This window comes from Schistocerca cancellata, chromosome 12, assembly GCF_023864275.1.
Source record: "Schistocerca cancellata isolate TAMUIC-IGC-003103 chromosome 12, iqSchCanc2.1, whole genome shotgun sequence".
Taxonomy (NCBI): domain Eukaryota; kingdom Metazoa; phylum Arthropoda; class Insecta; order Orthoptera; family Acrididae; genus Schistocerca; species Schistocerca cancellata.
The window spans coordinates 86,678,354-86,693,710 of record NC_064637.1 but is presented as its reverse complement, the minus strand read 5'-3'; the positions used below and the strand labels follow the sequence as shown (position 1 = coordinate 86,693,710).

General features: G+C 44.9%; 1 non-coding gene across 1 annotated transcript; it reads left to right on the top strand.

Moving 5' to 3' along the window:
- The first annotated feature begins 4,879 nt into the window (after positions 1-4,879).
- Positions 4,880-4,953, top strand: Trnat-agu (transfer RNA threonine (anticodon AGU)). The gene has a single exon. It is a non-coding gene; the product is annotated as a tRNA-Thr (tRNA).
- The last annotated feature ends 10,404 nt before the right edge of the window (positions 4,954-15,357 follow it).

Genomic DNA, 15,357 nt, shown 5'->3' with positions numbered 1-15,357 from the left:
GGCTTGTGTTCTTGTATTAGAGTGTAATTCTGGGTTTCTTGCACAATTATAGTATTTCTAATTTTCTTTTATCACGTGAGTATAAATGATATTTAAAAATTCTTGTCTTGTTGAAGAAGAACCGTGCCAGATGTGCGTTGAGTCATACTACCACATACAGAACAGCTACACTTGTGCTTTGTTGGATTCGTAGATTTTATAGTTGCTGGTGACCTAATTAGTTAATTGTGTTAACAGAAATTTTCTTACATTCTTTGTTGTCATTCTTTGCAGTCAGATAGCGTAACAATTAGTTGTCAGGGCCAGCCGTTTACGAGACTTGCGTAATCGGACATACAGCTACTAAAAATATTTGCATTCATATTTAATTTTAATTTAGCCACCATGCAATGTTGAAGAGTAAAGGCGGAAGTGCCGTCGGAACGAAACAAAATTTCGATGTAGACCTACACGCGCAGTATGTCACAGTTCAGCCGGCTCGTCTGAAATCAAAATTAAGTTGACGTGAGCGAAGCATGTAAGATTCTTTAGGAGTTGTACCTCGCTTAAGGTATTTGGACCATAGGAAACAAAATGGCGGCCATCTCAAGAAAAATAGGGTTTTTTCATCGATTTTTCGACTTCGTCAGCCAAGTAAAAATATTTATGGTTGATGGATAGGAATAAAAGTGGTGCAACTCGTAGACAATTTAGTTAGCTTCGCCGGAAACAGTCATGCCAATCGGTTCAGTAGATTTGAAGTTACCATACCGCTCGATAAAGAAAAGTCATTTCGAGAAAAACGCGTTTTGACTACATATAAATGCAATATTATGCAAGTTCAATCTGCTATTCCAGGTCCACAAACTTGTCCTTCCTCTTCCTCATAGAGGGCGTTCTGCTCGATCTGGGCCATCCTGCGCTGCTCCAGAGTCGCTGGTACGGCCGGTGACAAGCCATTTTCGGCTGCTGGAATTCGATGGTCGTCCGAATGCTAGGCGAACTGCGTCGAACAGAGTCCCAAACTTACGACCATCGTTGTCATGGTCTTCAGAATTGCTGAATACCCTTCGCTGAAGCTGCTCACTGCCAGGAAAGTCGCAATCCCCACAGCCTTCGCACCAGAATGCAAATGCTTGGGGGCTAACTCCCAAACACATGCTTTCAAAATTTCATTTGAATTTTGTGTGTTTCCTCCCAAGCACCGTTACAACAACTCGTCGTCCGAAAGAAAAAAGAACTGGTGCGTAAAAAAGGCTGATTTCAAGCAGGTGTATTTTTTTGTTCAACCGCGAATGAAAACATTTCCGTTCCGGATTCGGAAAAACCGTTTCAGGGGTGGATTCTAAACACTTTTAAGGATCCAAAAATGCAACTTTAAAAAAATCGATTTTTTGAACAAAAAGATAGTAAATCTCCCCTTAAAAGTAATACTGCGTATAGTCGTCCACACGTTTACTACAGCAACAAGTAAAAATTTGAAGTAAAGGAGGAAGGAGCGTTATAGTCTGGCATTCTCTGCGTGATCTACCCTACATGCAGCTTTGTTTGTCCTCGGCATTGTGCCATTTACCAGCAGGGCAGTGCAGCGTATCACTCCACTTTCAGTTTACGTGTGTGGTTTGAAGAGCAACTCAAACTGTGGGACCATCTCGATAGAGCTGTTCGCGTCCTGGATTCTCAACCGAGAAATCTTGCGCAGCTGGGTAGGTCACTGAAGTCGCTTCGGCCCCAGGGCCCTTCGGTACCTTCCAGAATCTCACTGTCTCTGTTCTTGCACGTCTCGCAGCGGTCTACGCTGCAAATGTTGGGTAGCCAGGCTTTTGTGACAGGTGGTCAATTAATGTCACTGGACAACGTATGTATCTTGAGCACCAGGCGGAAAGCTTTGTCATGGTTGCCTCTTCCAAGGATCTCAGTAATTCCGAGGGAATGTTGTCCCCTCTTCGTCTTCTTCGTCTGTTTCCTCCTCCATTTCCAAAATATTAAACTACATAACACAAACAACTTAGTAAGCAGGATGTGGGTGACAGTCTGAGATGCAGAGGTTCTCGCAGAACAGGACACTGTGGCGTGCCGCCTTGGCCCTCCTGGATACCTTACTGTACCGTCGAGACCCCATATTCCAGTCCTAGTTAAACTGTTGCAACCTTGATTTCTCATTCGACCATATCTGCGTGGGGACTCTCGGAGGACCTGAGAGGCGGCTACAGCCGTTGTCCGGCAGACGCGGCTGCGGGACGAAAGATCCTCTGCAGCCCGGGACAGCGGCACGTGCCTGACGTGTGGTACGGCAACCGGAAGTCACGGACACGCCTCGGCCGCCCTCCCAGCTCCCAGCCCACGGGTATTCCACGTGGTCCAGCCGAACTGCATCTTTTACATTCCGGCGGTACCGAGAATCTCACGCGCAGCAAATACTCTCACGTAGTGAGGGCAGAGATCACTGCTCTTCACAAAAAGAGTGAACGAACGCATGCGCAGTAATACGGCCAATGTCCACCTGTTGCAGGATCCTAGAGCGTATTCGGGGTTCGGACATTATGACGTTCTGCAACTTTACCACATCGACAACTTACAGCAAAAATACAGTCTTACGGGGTATACCCAAAGATGTTTTGACAAATACTCGTAGAATCCGCTCATTAGGCGGCTGCATAGATCACTACGCCCCCCTGGCATAATCTACATCTACATGACTACTCTGCAATTCACATTTAAGTGCTTGGCAGAGGGTTCGCCGAACCACAATCATACTATCTCTCTACCATTCCACTCCCGAACAGCGCGCGGGAAAAACGAACACCTAAACCTTTCTGTTCGAGCTCTGTTTGATGATCATCCCTACGTATGTAGGTTGGGCTCAACAAAATATTTTCGCATTCAGGAGAGAACGTTGGTGACTGAAATTTCGTAAATAGATCTCGCCGCGACGAAAAACGTCTTTGCTGTAATGACTTCCATCCCAATTCGCGTATCATATCTGCCACACTCTCCTCCCTATTACGTGATAATACAAAACGAGCTGCCCTTTTTTGCACCCTTTCGATGTCCTCCGTCAATCCCACCTGGTAAGGATCCCACACCGCGCAGCAATATTCTAACAGAGGACGAACGAGTGTAGTGTAAGCTGTCTCTTTAGTGGACTTGTTGCATCTTCTAAGTGTCCTGCCAATGAAACGCAACCTTTGGCTCGCCTTCCCCACAATATTATCTATGTGGTCTTTCCAACTGAAGCTGTTCTTAATTTTAACACCCAGGTACTTAGTTGAATTGACAGCCTTGAGAATTGTACTATTTATCGAGTAATCGAATTCCAATTGATTTCTTTTGGAACTCATGTGGATCACCTCACACTTTTCGTTATTTAGCGTCAACTGCCACCTGCCACACCATACAGCAATATTTTCTAAATCGCTTTGCAACTGATACTGGTCTTCGGATGACCTTACTAGACGGTAAATTACAGCATCATCTGCGAACAACCTAAGAGAACTGCTCAGATTGTCACCCTGGTCATTTATTTAGATCAGGAACAGCAGAGGTCCCAGGACGCTTCCCTGGGGGGACACCTTATACCACTTCAGTTTTACTCGATGATTTTCCGTCTATTACTACGAACTGCGACCTTCCTGACAGGAAATCACGAATCCAGTCGCACAACTGAGACGATACCCCATAGGCCCGCAGCTTGATTAGAAGTCGCTTGTGAGGAACGGTGTCAAAAGCTTTCCGGAAATCTAGAAATACGGAATCAACTTGAGATCCCCTGTCGATACCGGCCATTACTTCGTGCGAATAAAGAGCTAGCTGCGTTGCACAAGAACGATGTTTTCTGAAACCATGCTGATTGCGTATCAATAGATCGTTCCCTTCGAGGTGATTCATAATGTTTGAATACAGTATATGTTCCAAAACCCTACTGCAAACCGACGTCAATGATATAGGTCTGTAGTTAGATGGATTACTCCTATTACTCTTCTTAAACACTGGTGAGATCTGCGCGATTTTCCAATCTGTAGGTACAGATCTATCGGTGAGCGAGCGGTTGTATATGATTGCTAAGTAGGGAGCTATTGTATCAGCGTAATCTGAAAGGAACCTAATCGGTATACAATCTGGACCTGAAGACTTGCCGTATCAAGCGATTTGAGTTGCTTCGCAACCCCTAAGGTATCTACTTCTACGAAACTCATGCTAGCAGCTGTTCGTGTTTCAAATTCTGGAATATTCCATTCATCTTCCCTGGTGAAGTGATTTCGGAAAACTGCGTTCAATAACTCCGCTTTAGCGGCACAGTCGTCGGTAACAGTACCATCGGCACTGCGCAGCGAAGGTATTGACTGCATCTTGCCGCTTGTGTACTTTACATACGACCAGAATTTCTTCGGATTTTCTACCAAATTTCGAGACAAAGTTTCGTTGTGGAGCCTATTAAAGGCATCTCGCATTGAAGTCCGTGCCAAATTTCGCGCGTCTGTAAATTTTAGCCAATCTTCGGGATTTCGCGTTCTTCTGAACTTCGTATGCTTTTTCCGTTGCCTCTGCAACAGAGTTCGGACCTGTTTTGTGTGCCACGGGGGATCAGTTCCATCTCTTACCAATTTATGAGGCTATGGACAACTGCACAGAGTACCATAGGACGCTCCCTCCTCCATCCAAATTCCCATTCACGCTTCATCCAATGCAACTTCATTTCATAAAAGCACCTATGCCTGGATTACAGAAAGGATCCCCTGTTTCATTCGATGCTTAGGTGCTATTGCAAATAGAGTTGGAAAGCTTCTGCAATGCTGCTCGAGTTTAGGAGGGACACAAAGTGGGCTGAGGCGCGAATTGGAATTTGTGTTGAAGAGGGAGGCGTGCTAGGGTAGCTCGTGCAGTTGTGCAAAGCCATTGTGCCAGGGTGGCGTAGTGGTTAGCGCATCTGCCTAGTGAGCAGGAGACCTGGGTTCGAATCCCAGCCTTGAAGCAAATTTTCATTCGTCGCTTCAGTCCGCATATATATGCTGACGATTATTGATGAAATAAAGTCCGCAGCTCGTGGTCTTGCGGTAGCATTCTCGCTTCCCGCGCCCGAGGTCCAGGGCTCGATTTCCGGCAGGGTCAGGGATTTTTTCCTGCCTCGAGATGACTCGGTTTGCCGCAGGGGAGTGTCATAGGACCGTTGCTATTCACAATATACATAAATGACCTTGTGGATGACATCGGAAGTTCACTGAGGCTTTTTGCAGATGATGCTGTGGTGTATCGAGATGTTGTAACAATGGAAAATTGTACTGAAATGCAGGAGGATCTGCAGTGAATTGACGCATGGTGCAGGGAATGGCAATTGAATCTCAATGTAGACAAGTGTAATGTGCTGAGAATACACAGAAAGATAGATCCTTTATCATTTAGCTACAAAATAGCAGGTCAGCAACTGGAAGCAGTTAATACCATAAATTATCTGGGAGTACGCATTACGAGCGATTTAAAATAGAATGATCATATAATGTTGATCGTCGGTAAAGCAGATGCCAGACTGAGATTCATTGGAAGAATCCTAAGGAAATGCAATCCGAAAACAAAGGAAGTAGGTTACAGTACGCTTGTTCGCCCACTGCTTGAATACTGCTCAGCAGTGTGGGATCCGTACCAGATAGGGTTGATAGAAGATATAGAGAAGATCCAACGGAGAGCAGCGGGCTTCGTTACAGGATCATTTAGTAATCACGAAAGCGTTACGTAGATGATAGATAAACTCCAGTGGATGACTCTGCAGGAGAGACGCTCAGTAGCTCGGTACGGGCTTTTGTCAAAGTTTCGAGAACATACCTCCACCGAAGAGTCAAGCAGTATATTGCTCCCTCCTACGTATATCTCGCGAAGAGACCATGAGGATAAAATCAGAGAGATTAGAGCCCACACAGAGGCATACCGACAATCCTTCTCTCCACGAACAATACGAGACTGGAATACAAGGGAGAACCGATAGAGGTACTCAAGGTACCCTCCGCCACACACCGTCAGGTGGCTTGCGGAGTATGGATGTAGATGTAGATGTAGATGTGTTGTTGTGTCGTCTTCATCATCATCATTCATCCCCATTACGGTCGCAGGAGGGCAACGGCAAACCACCTCCGCTAGGACCTTGCCTAGCACAGTGGTGCGGGTCTCCCGCATCGTCCCCTACGCTCCTCGGAGTATGGGACCTCATCATCATTATCATTAAATAAAATCGTCATAACTTCTGAACGGTTTGCGTTAGGACGTTCAAACTGCATTGTTGGCTGCGGCGCGTGATGGGAATTACTATGCGCGGTATGGTTTGGTTTAGCGACGAAGGCCACTTTCATTTGGATGGGTTCGTCAATGAGCAAAATTGGCGTATTTGAGGAACAACGGGTGATTGTGTGGTGTGCAATGTCCGATCACCGAGTAAATGGCTCTGAGCACTATGGGACTTAACATCTGAGGTCATCAGTCGCCTAGAACTTAGAACTACTTAAACCTGACTAACCTAAGGACACCACACACATCCATGCCCGAGGCATGATTCGAACCTGCGACCGTAGCGGTCGCGCGGTTCCAGGCTGAAGCGCCTAGAACCGCTCGGCCACCACGGCCGGCGATCACCGAATAATCGGTGCGATATTCCTTGATGATACTGTGACTATCGAAAGGTACGTGAAGGTTTTGAAAGATGATTTCATGCCCATTGTACGAAGTGACCCTGATTTTGACAAGATATGTTTCGTACAAGATGGGGCTCGATCCCAACGAAGCAGGAGAGTGATGAAACTTGTTCCCGAGTTCGAGTCTCGGTCCGGCACACAGTTTTAATCTGCCAGGAAGTTTCATATCAGCGCACACTCCGCTGCAGAGTGAAAATCTCATTCAGGAGAGTGATGTCCTGTAGCAGCAGTTTGGGAACCCAGAGACCACTAGCATGGGCCTCGACTGGCCAACGTATTCTCCAGATCTGATCACGTGAGACACCTTTTTTTGGGGCTATGCCAAAGACAAGGCGTACAGCGACAACCTCAAAACCGTTTCAAAGCTGAAAACAGACATTCAGGGGGTCATCGACGCCATCGATGTTCCGACACTTCAGTGCGTCATGCAGGATTTCGCTATTCTTCTGCGCCAATTCATCGCCAGTGATGGTAGGCATATCGAACAAGTAATAACCTAAATCCGAATATCTGCAGTGACGCTTACATGTTGAACGAAGTGTGTGCACGCCGTAGTTTGTGACTAATTTAAATTTTTTTCATATATTTCAATAACTGTTGCCCTGTATACACCGTAACGATTCAGTTTGCCTTATGGATAAGGTAGATGACTCCGCACATATGTATTACGTGCTTGGTCAATCCCTATTGTATTTCCATATTGTACTTTTATTTGTTTCCCTTTTTGTCTTCAGTGGTCAGTAATTATTATTATGCGCTATGTATTATTTGTCATTTTTTACACATTTTTCAGAGTAATCTGATGACGTACAAACCGAAACGTGCAATTAAAGAAAATAGTCACCACGTAACCCGTAATATCCATGTATTTTTTACAGCGTTCATTATGCGCCGATACAGCCTTCAAACTACGTAAAAATGGGTGCATACCTCTTACGTGAGTTCATGCCACACCTGTTACTCGCAGAATCCCCTGCGTTATATTGATGGTGAATGTTCAGTAGAAATGGAAGTAGCATTGGGGATGCAGCGCACATTAGTTTCGCGGTGAGCAGTGGAACGCACTGCCTGACAAACGAAATGCAAGATCCAGAAGATACCATCGGACTTCATTGTAACTTCGTGTACTTACAAACCATCGGCGAGTATTGTAGATAATTAGAGTTGCAATTATTTGACACGTATCACAGCTACTGTGTACAGTGATGTCTTGCGGTTGTTGACGACCTGTGATGACTGTCGTCGGCGAGTATCTGGGAAAATCGACCGGTTGAAACCGATACCGGTATTGCAGTTCTCAGTAACAGGCACTTTTTGGTATTTGATTGGACTTGACTTTAACAGGTTTTCTCAACTTTTTAATAAGAAATGCATAGATAAGCGACATATAATCCTGAAACAGCTGCAGTGCTAAAATTGTTGGTTTCTAAATGATACTAATTTTTAAAAAAACGACTGATGTATATGCGTAAAAATTCCATCGGTTTGAAAAACTTGAAGTTTACCAACATCTACATCTACAGGGATACTCTGAAAATCACATTTGAATGGCCGGCAGAGGGTTCATCGAACCACCTTCACAATTCTCCATTATTCAAAAAAAAAAAAAAAATGGCCCTGAGCACTATGGGACTCAACTGCTGTGGTCATAAGTACCCTAGAACTTAGAACTACTTAAACCTAACTAACCTAAGGACAACACACAACACCCAGCCATCACGAGGCAGAGAAAATCCCTGACCCCGCCGGGAATCGAACCCGGGAACCCGGGCGTGGGAAGCGAGAACGCTACCGCACGACCACGAGACGCGGGCCCCATTATTCCAATCCCGCATAACGCGCGGAACGAACAAACACCTATATCTTCCCTTACAAGCTCTGATTTCCTTTATTTTATCGTGGTGATCATTTCTCCCTATGTAGGCAGGTGTAAACGAAATATTTTCGCATTCGGAGGAGAAAGTTAGTGATTGGAATTTCATGAGAAGAATCCGTCGCAACGAAAAACGCCTTTCTTGTAATGATGTCCAGCTCAAGTCCTGTATCATTTCTGTGACACTCTCCCCCATATTTCGCGGGAATAGAAAACGTGCTACCCTTCTTTGAACTTTTTCGATCTACTCCGTCTGTCCTATCTGGTAAGGATCCCACACCGCGCAGCAGTATTCTAAAAGAGGGCGGACAAGCGTAGGTAGGCAGTCTCCTTAGTAGATCTGTTACATTTTCTAGGTGTCGTACCGATAAAACGCAGTCTTTGGTTAGCCTTTCCCACAACATTTTCTGTGTGTTCCTTAATACCTAAGTATTTAGCTGAATTTACTGCTTTTTGATTAGACTGATTTATCGTGTAACCGAAGTTTAACGAATATTTTAGTACTCATGTCGATGAACTCACACTTCTCGTTATTTAGGGTCAGCTGCCAATTTTCGCACCGTTCAGATATCTGTTCTAAATGTTTTTTCAATTTGTTTTGATATTCTGATGACTTTATTAGTCGATAAACGACAGCGTCATCTGCAAACAAACGAAGACGGCTGCTCAGATAGTCTCCCAAATCGTTTATATATATAGGGAACAGAAAAGCGCCTATAACACTACCTTGGGGTACGCCAGAAGTCGATGACTTTCCGTCAGTTACTACAAACTGTGACCTCTCTGACAGGAAATCACAAATCCAGTCACATAACTGAGACGGTATTCCATACGCACGGAATTTCACTACGAGCCGCTTGTGTGGTACAGTGTCAAAAGCCTTCCGGAAATCGAGGAATACGGAATCGATCTGAAATTCCCTGTCAATAGCACTCAGCACATCATGTGAATAAAGAGCTAGTTGTGTTCCACAGGAACGACGTTTTCTAAACCCATGTTGACTGTGTGTCAATAGACCGTTTCCTTCGAGGTAATTCATAATGTCTGAACACAATATATGCTTTAAAATCTTGCGTCATATCGACGTTAACGATATGGGCCTGCAATTTAGTGGATTACTCCTACTTTCTTTCTTGAATATTGGAGTGACCTGTGCAACTTTCCAGTCTTTGGGTACGGATCTTCCGGTGAGGGAACGGTTGTATATGATTGTTAAGTATGGAGCTAAGGCATCAGCATACACCGAAAGGAACCTAGTTAGTACACAGTCTGGACTAGAAGACTTGCTTTTATTAAGTAATTTAAGTTGCTTCACTACTCCGAGGATATTTACTTCTACATTACTCACGTTGGCAGCTGTTCTCGATTCGAATTCTGATATACACTCCTGGAAATGGAAAAAAGAACACATTGGCACCGGTGTGTCAGACCCACCATACTTGCTCCGGACACTGCGAGAGGGCTGTACAAGCAATGATCACACGCACGGCACAGCGGACACACCAGGAACCGTGGTGTTGGCCGTCGAATGGCGCTAGCTGCGCAGCATTTGTGCACCGCCGCCGTCAGTGTCAGCCAGTTTGCCGTGGCATACGGAGCTCCATCGCAGTCTTTAACACTGGTAGCATGCCGCGACAGCGTCGACGTGAACCGTATGTGCAGTTGACGGACTTTGAGTGAGGGCGTATAGTGGGCATGCGGGAGGCCGGGTGGACGTACCGCCGAATTGCTCAACACGTGGGGCGTGAGGTCTCCACAGTACATCGATGTTGTCGCCAGTGGTCGGCGGAAGGTGCACGTGCCCGTCGACCTGGGACCGGACCGCAGCGACGCACGGATGCACGCCAAGACCGTAGGATCCTACGCAGTGCCGTAGGGGACCGCACCGCCACTTCCCAGCAAATTAGGGACACTGTTGCTCCTGGGGTATCGGCGAGGACCATTCGCAACCGTCTCCATGAAGCTGGGCTACGGTCCCGCACACCGTTAGGCCGTCTTCCGCTCACGCCCCAGCATCGTGCAGCCCGCCTCCAGTGGTGTCGCGACAGGCGTGAATGGAGGGACGAATGGAGACGTGTCGTCTTCAGCGATGAGAGTCGCTTCTGCCTTGGTGCCAATGATGGTCGTATGCGTGTTTGGCGCCGTGCAGGTGAGCGCCACAATCAGGACTGCATACGACCGAGGCACACAGGGCCAACACCCGGCATCATGGTGTGGGGAGCGATCTCCTACACTGGCCGTACACCACTGGTGATCGTCGAGGGGACACTGAATAGTGCACGGTACATCCAAACCGTCATCGAACCCATCGTTCTACCATTCCTAGACCGGCAAGGGAACTTGCTGTTCCAACAGGACAATGCACGTCCGCATGTATCCCGTGCCACCCAACGTGCTCTAGAAGGTGTAAGTCAACTACCCTGGCAAGCAAGATCTCCGGATCTGTCCCCCATTGAGCATGTTTGGGACTGGATGAAGCGTCGTCTCACGCGGTCTGCACGTCCAGCACGAACGCTGGTCCAACTGAGGCGCCAGGTGGAAATGGCATGGCAAGCCGTTCCACAGGACTACATCCAGCATCTCTACGATTGTCTCCATGGGAGAATAGCAGCCTGCATTGCTGCGAAAGGTGGATATACACTGTACTAGTGCCGACATTGTGCATGCTCTGTTGCCTGTGTCTATGTGCCTGTGGTTCTGTCAGTGTGATCATGTGATGTATCTGACCCCAGGAATGTGTCAATAAAGTTTCCCCTTCCTGGGACAATGAATTCACGGTGTTCTTATTTCAATTTCCAGGAGTGTATTTACTTCGTCTTCTTTTGTGTATGCGTTTCGGAAGGCTCAGCGCTGTCTTCGAAAGTATCTCCAGTACTATTGTGCAGAGAAGGCATTGATTGTTTCTTGCCGCTAACATACTTCACATACGACCAGAAACTCTTTGGATTTTCTATCAGGTTTTGAGACAAAGTTTCTTTGTGGAAACTGTTATAGGCGTATCGCATTGAAGTCCGCGGTAGATTTCGAGCTGCTGTAAACGAGTGACAATCTTGGGGATTTTGGGTTTGTTTAAATTTGGCATGTTTGTTTCGTTCTTTCTACAACAGTGTTCTAACCCGTTTTGTTTACGAAGGAGGATCGGCTCCGTCGTTTGTTAATTTAATTGGTATAAATCTCTCAATTGCTGCCGATGCTATTTCTTTGAATTCAAGCTACATCTGGTCTACACTTATATTATTAATTTGGAATGAGTGGAGATTGTCTCTCAGGAAGGCGTCAAGTGAACTTTTATCTGCTTTTTTGAATAGGTATATTTTCGGCTTATTTTTGGAGGATTTGGGTTCAAATGGCTCTGAGCGCTATGGGACTTAACATCTGAGGTCATCAGTTCCCTATAACTTAGAAGTAATTAAACCTAACTAAGGACATCACACATCGATGCCGGAGGCAGGATTCGAACCTGCAATCGTAGCGAGGATTTGGGGATTACAATATTCAGTCTCGCTATGACAACCCTGTGTTCACTAATCACTGTATCGGTTTTGATTCTCGTTATTAACTTAGGATTATTTGTTACTAAGAGGTCAATTGTGTTTTCACAACCGTTTACTATTCGCGTGGGCTCATGAACTAACTGCTCGAAATAGTTTTCAGAGAAATTGGGAAAAGTGATAAGCATTATTTTGATAAAAAGGAGTACAGTTGGAAACTAGCAACAAAGATATGATGAAAAAATTGGTATAGCACTGCTGAGACCGTAATTTACCTGTCAGCATGTGGTGTGGTCTGTGAAACAGTACACGTGTACGTGTTGCGTGCAAGACTTGACCGCAACTGGTCTGTACGATAGTTTTTCGTTGCCGCTCTCGGACATTAGACGCACTGCAGAGTGCCACCATCCCTAGTTTGTAAGTATTTTACAACGAGTGGTAGCAATGAAGTTGAGTGCTCCATTTGCTTGAAAAGACTAAAAATGGGAGGACGCACAACAAACTTGCTACCTCACATAAGGAGAAAACATCCACAATGTTCCTTCGAAGAGCAGATGAATTTGACTGATATACCATTAATTTTACTGAACTAGCTGTAAAATCGGTATAATACCGAAACTCTTAATTTTGTGGTTTGTCCAGGGCGAAAAATTGATACCACAGAAAAGTGATAATGAAGAGAAGTCATCAACTTGTGACCTTTCGTTCTGGCTGCCATCGTGTCCACCCTCTTCATCTTCACTGTCTTCGCTCGAGACAGTGAGAGGGAATTCTGCGTCAACCTCACATCGGTCATGATCTTCCCTAGAATTTTTCAATCTTTGTTCAAAGTCTACGTTTACTACTGGAACTAACAGCAATAAAAAAAAACCGATCGGTTATTTGAGAAACCTCTTAGGGATTTTGACAATCAGATTAGACTGGACAAGGAAAGAAGCGCTATAACTGTAAACCGGTTGTTTGAGCGATATTCGACGTTTCTACCTGTAGAGGATCTATTCTTTCAGTGTTTCGGAGAGGCAAAGACGTGTTAGTCCTGGCGTCATAGTGTGGAGAACCATCGTGTCTCTGCTGGTAGTGAGAGAGAAAACTCTGATGTCACATGGTACAGTGCTACGTCATGGCCATCCAGCGTCCACATGTGTGATCTCACACGACACTGTGGTGGTGCCATTTTCCAACAGGACAATGCTCGTCCGCTCACGGCACGTGTTTCTACGAACTGTCTACATACGTTGTTCCCGTGGTCAGCAAGATCCCTCGATCTGTCCCCAGTAATGATAAGTAGACTCATACTGCCGAGTTCTTTGTAAATTTTACTCGATTTTGTGATCGCTGCAATAATATCACATACCCTCTCGATCCGTGAAGTTTCATTTCATTTCCTCCTCCACTTCTGGGTGCAGTGTATTTGAAGAGATTTCGCGACGAATGGTTGTCAGTACAGTTGCTGGTAGTCAGTATTTATTAAATATTTCACCTGTTTACAAACTGAAATGATCTGATATGCCCGTCTATGTGGCGTGGTTGGAAGGCAGTTCCATTGTGAAGTTCAGCTGAGGGCCCTCCTCCCCCCTCCCTCCCCCCCTCCCAGTCCCTCCCCACGCTTCACTGCCCTTGAGTGGTTACCACCCTGAACTCGCACTCCGGAGGACGACGGTTCAAATCCATGTCCGGCCATCCTGATTTAGGTTCCTCGTGATTTCCCTACATAATCACTTCAGGCAAATACGGGGATGGTTGTCTTGAAAGGGCACGGCCGATTTCCTTCCCCATCATTCCCTAATCCGAGCTTGTCGATGGGACATTAAACACTAATCTCCACTAATCATCCTCCCATGGCACATCCCATTATCCCAACTCTCCTTGCTGGGCACGCCCTCGCCATGTAACAACTACGTTGTAGGATACCAGATAAAAAATACAGCGGATTTTTTTAATGAGAGTTCGTAAAATGTTTCTAATAAAAATTCTCTCTCTCTGACACGCAGACCATTCCATTAAAAAAGCACGCATGTGTAATAAAGAATGATGACATTTTAAAAATTAAAATATTTGGATATACAGGATAGTCCATAATTAAGTTCACACTAGCAATTTTTAGAGTCTGTTTTGCCTAGTGTAATTGTACTCAGTTGTAAAATTGTTTAGTCCGTAGTACCCTGAAGTCAGTTGACACTAGCAGCTGGAGGTTATGTTGTTAACGATTATCTGAGAAACGGTACATAGAAAGTTAACAACAGAACAGCGTGTATCTGTTTCGCAAACACAGTAGAAAAATGAGCATTACTGTGATTTTTGTTATTTGTTTGTGGAATATTTTCCAAACACCTCGATATGGTAATCGTAAATTAAATTTAAGGTTCGAAGAGACTGGTTGGTTAGCGGAGCTTCCTCGTTTAGGTAGACCAAAATTATTACTGGAAAAGAGACTCTTAATGTTGTCGCGCCCTGTTTTGTGCAAACCGACTCAGTCCCAAGGAAAAAAACGTCCGAGGAGTATGGAATAGCAAGAACAAGCTTACGAACGATTTTGGAAATGCTGAAATTAAGCCAAAATGTGTCTATTTTACACCAAGGTCTAAATGATTATGATCCTGATAGACGTGTAGATATCTTTGAGTTGTAGACAATTCGACGAGATTCCGATCCCAAGTCTTACAAAAGCATCATTTAGAGTGACGAAAGGACTTTCAAAGTGAATGGAGGAGCGAATACACACATCTGTATGTCTGGAGTTCTACAAATCCCCGTGTGGTGGTGAAGTCAAAGTTGAAGCCTCTTGGCGTGAGTGTTTGGACAGAGAATTTTAGTGGTTGACTAATCAGGCCCTATTTTTCTAATGGTACTGTGAATGCTGTAATTTACCTACATGTGTTGTAAGAAGTGTTGTTACAAATGGAAAATGCATCCAGATGGAGCACATCCTTATTATAGACGTATTTTGAGAGACTTTGTAAATGATAACGTTGATGAATGGACTGGCAGTTTGGATCTTTTGAATGGTGTCCATGATCGCCAGATATCACACCTACGTATTTTTCAGTCCGTGGTATACAAAAAATGAGGTTTATCACAACCAGATTGGTGATGTTGAGAATACGAAGAACGAATCCATTCAGAATTTTTAAACCTACAGGCCTGAAAGATTTGAAACAAAATTTGCTATTCATTGTTGAAAAGATGAAATGTTGTCTTGTGGTATACAAAAAATGATGTTTATTACAACCAGATTGGTGATGTTGAGAATCTGAAGAACGAATCCATTCAGTATTTTAAAACCTTTAGGCCTGGAAGATTTGAAACAAAATTTGCAATTCAGTGTTGAAAAGATGAA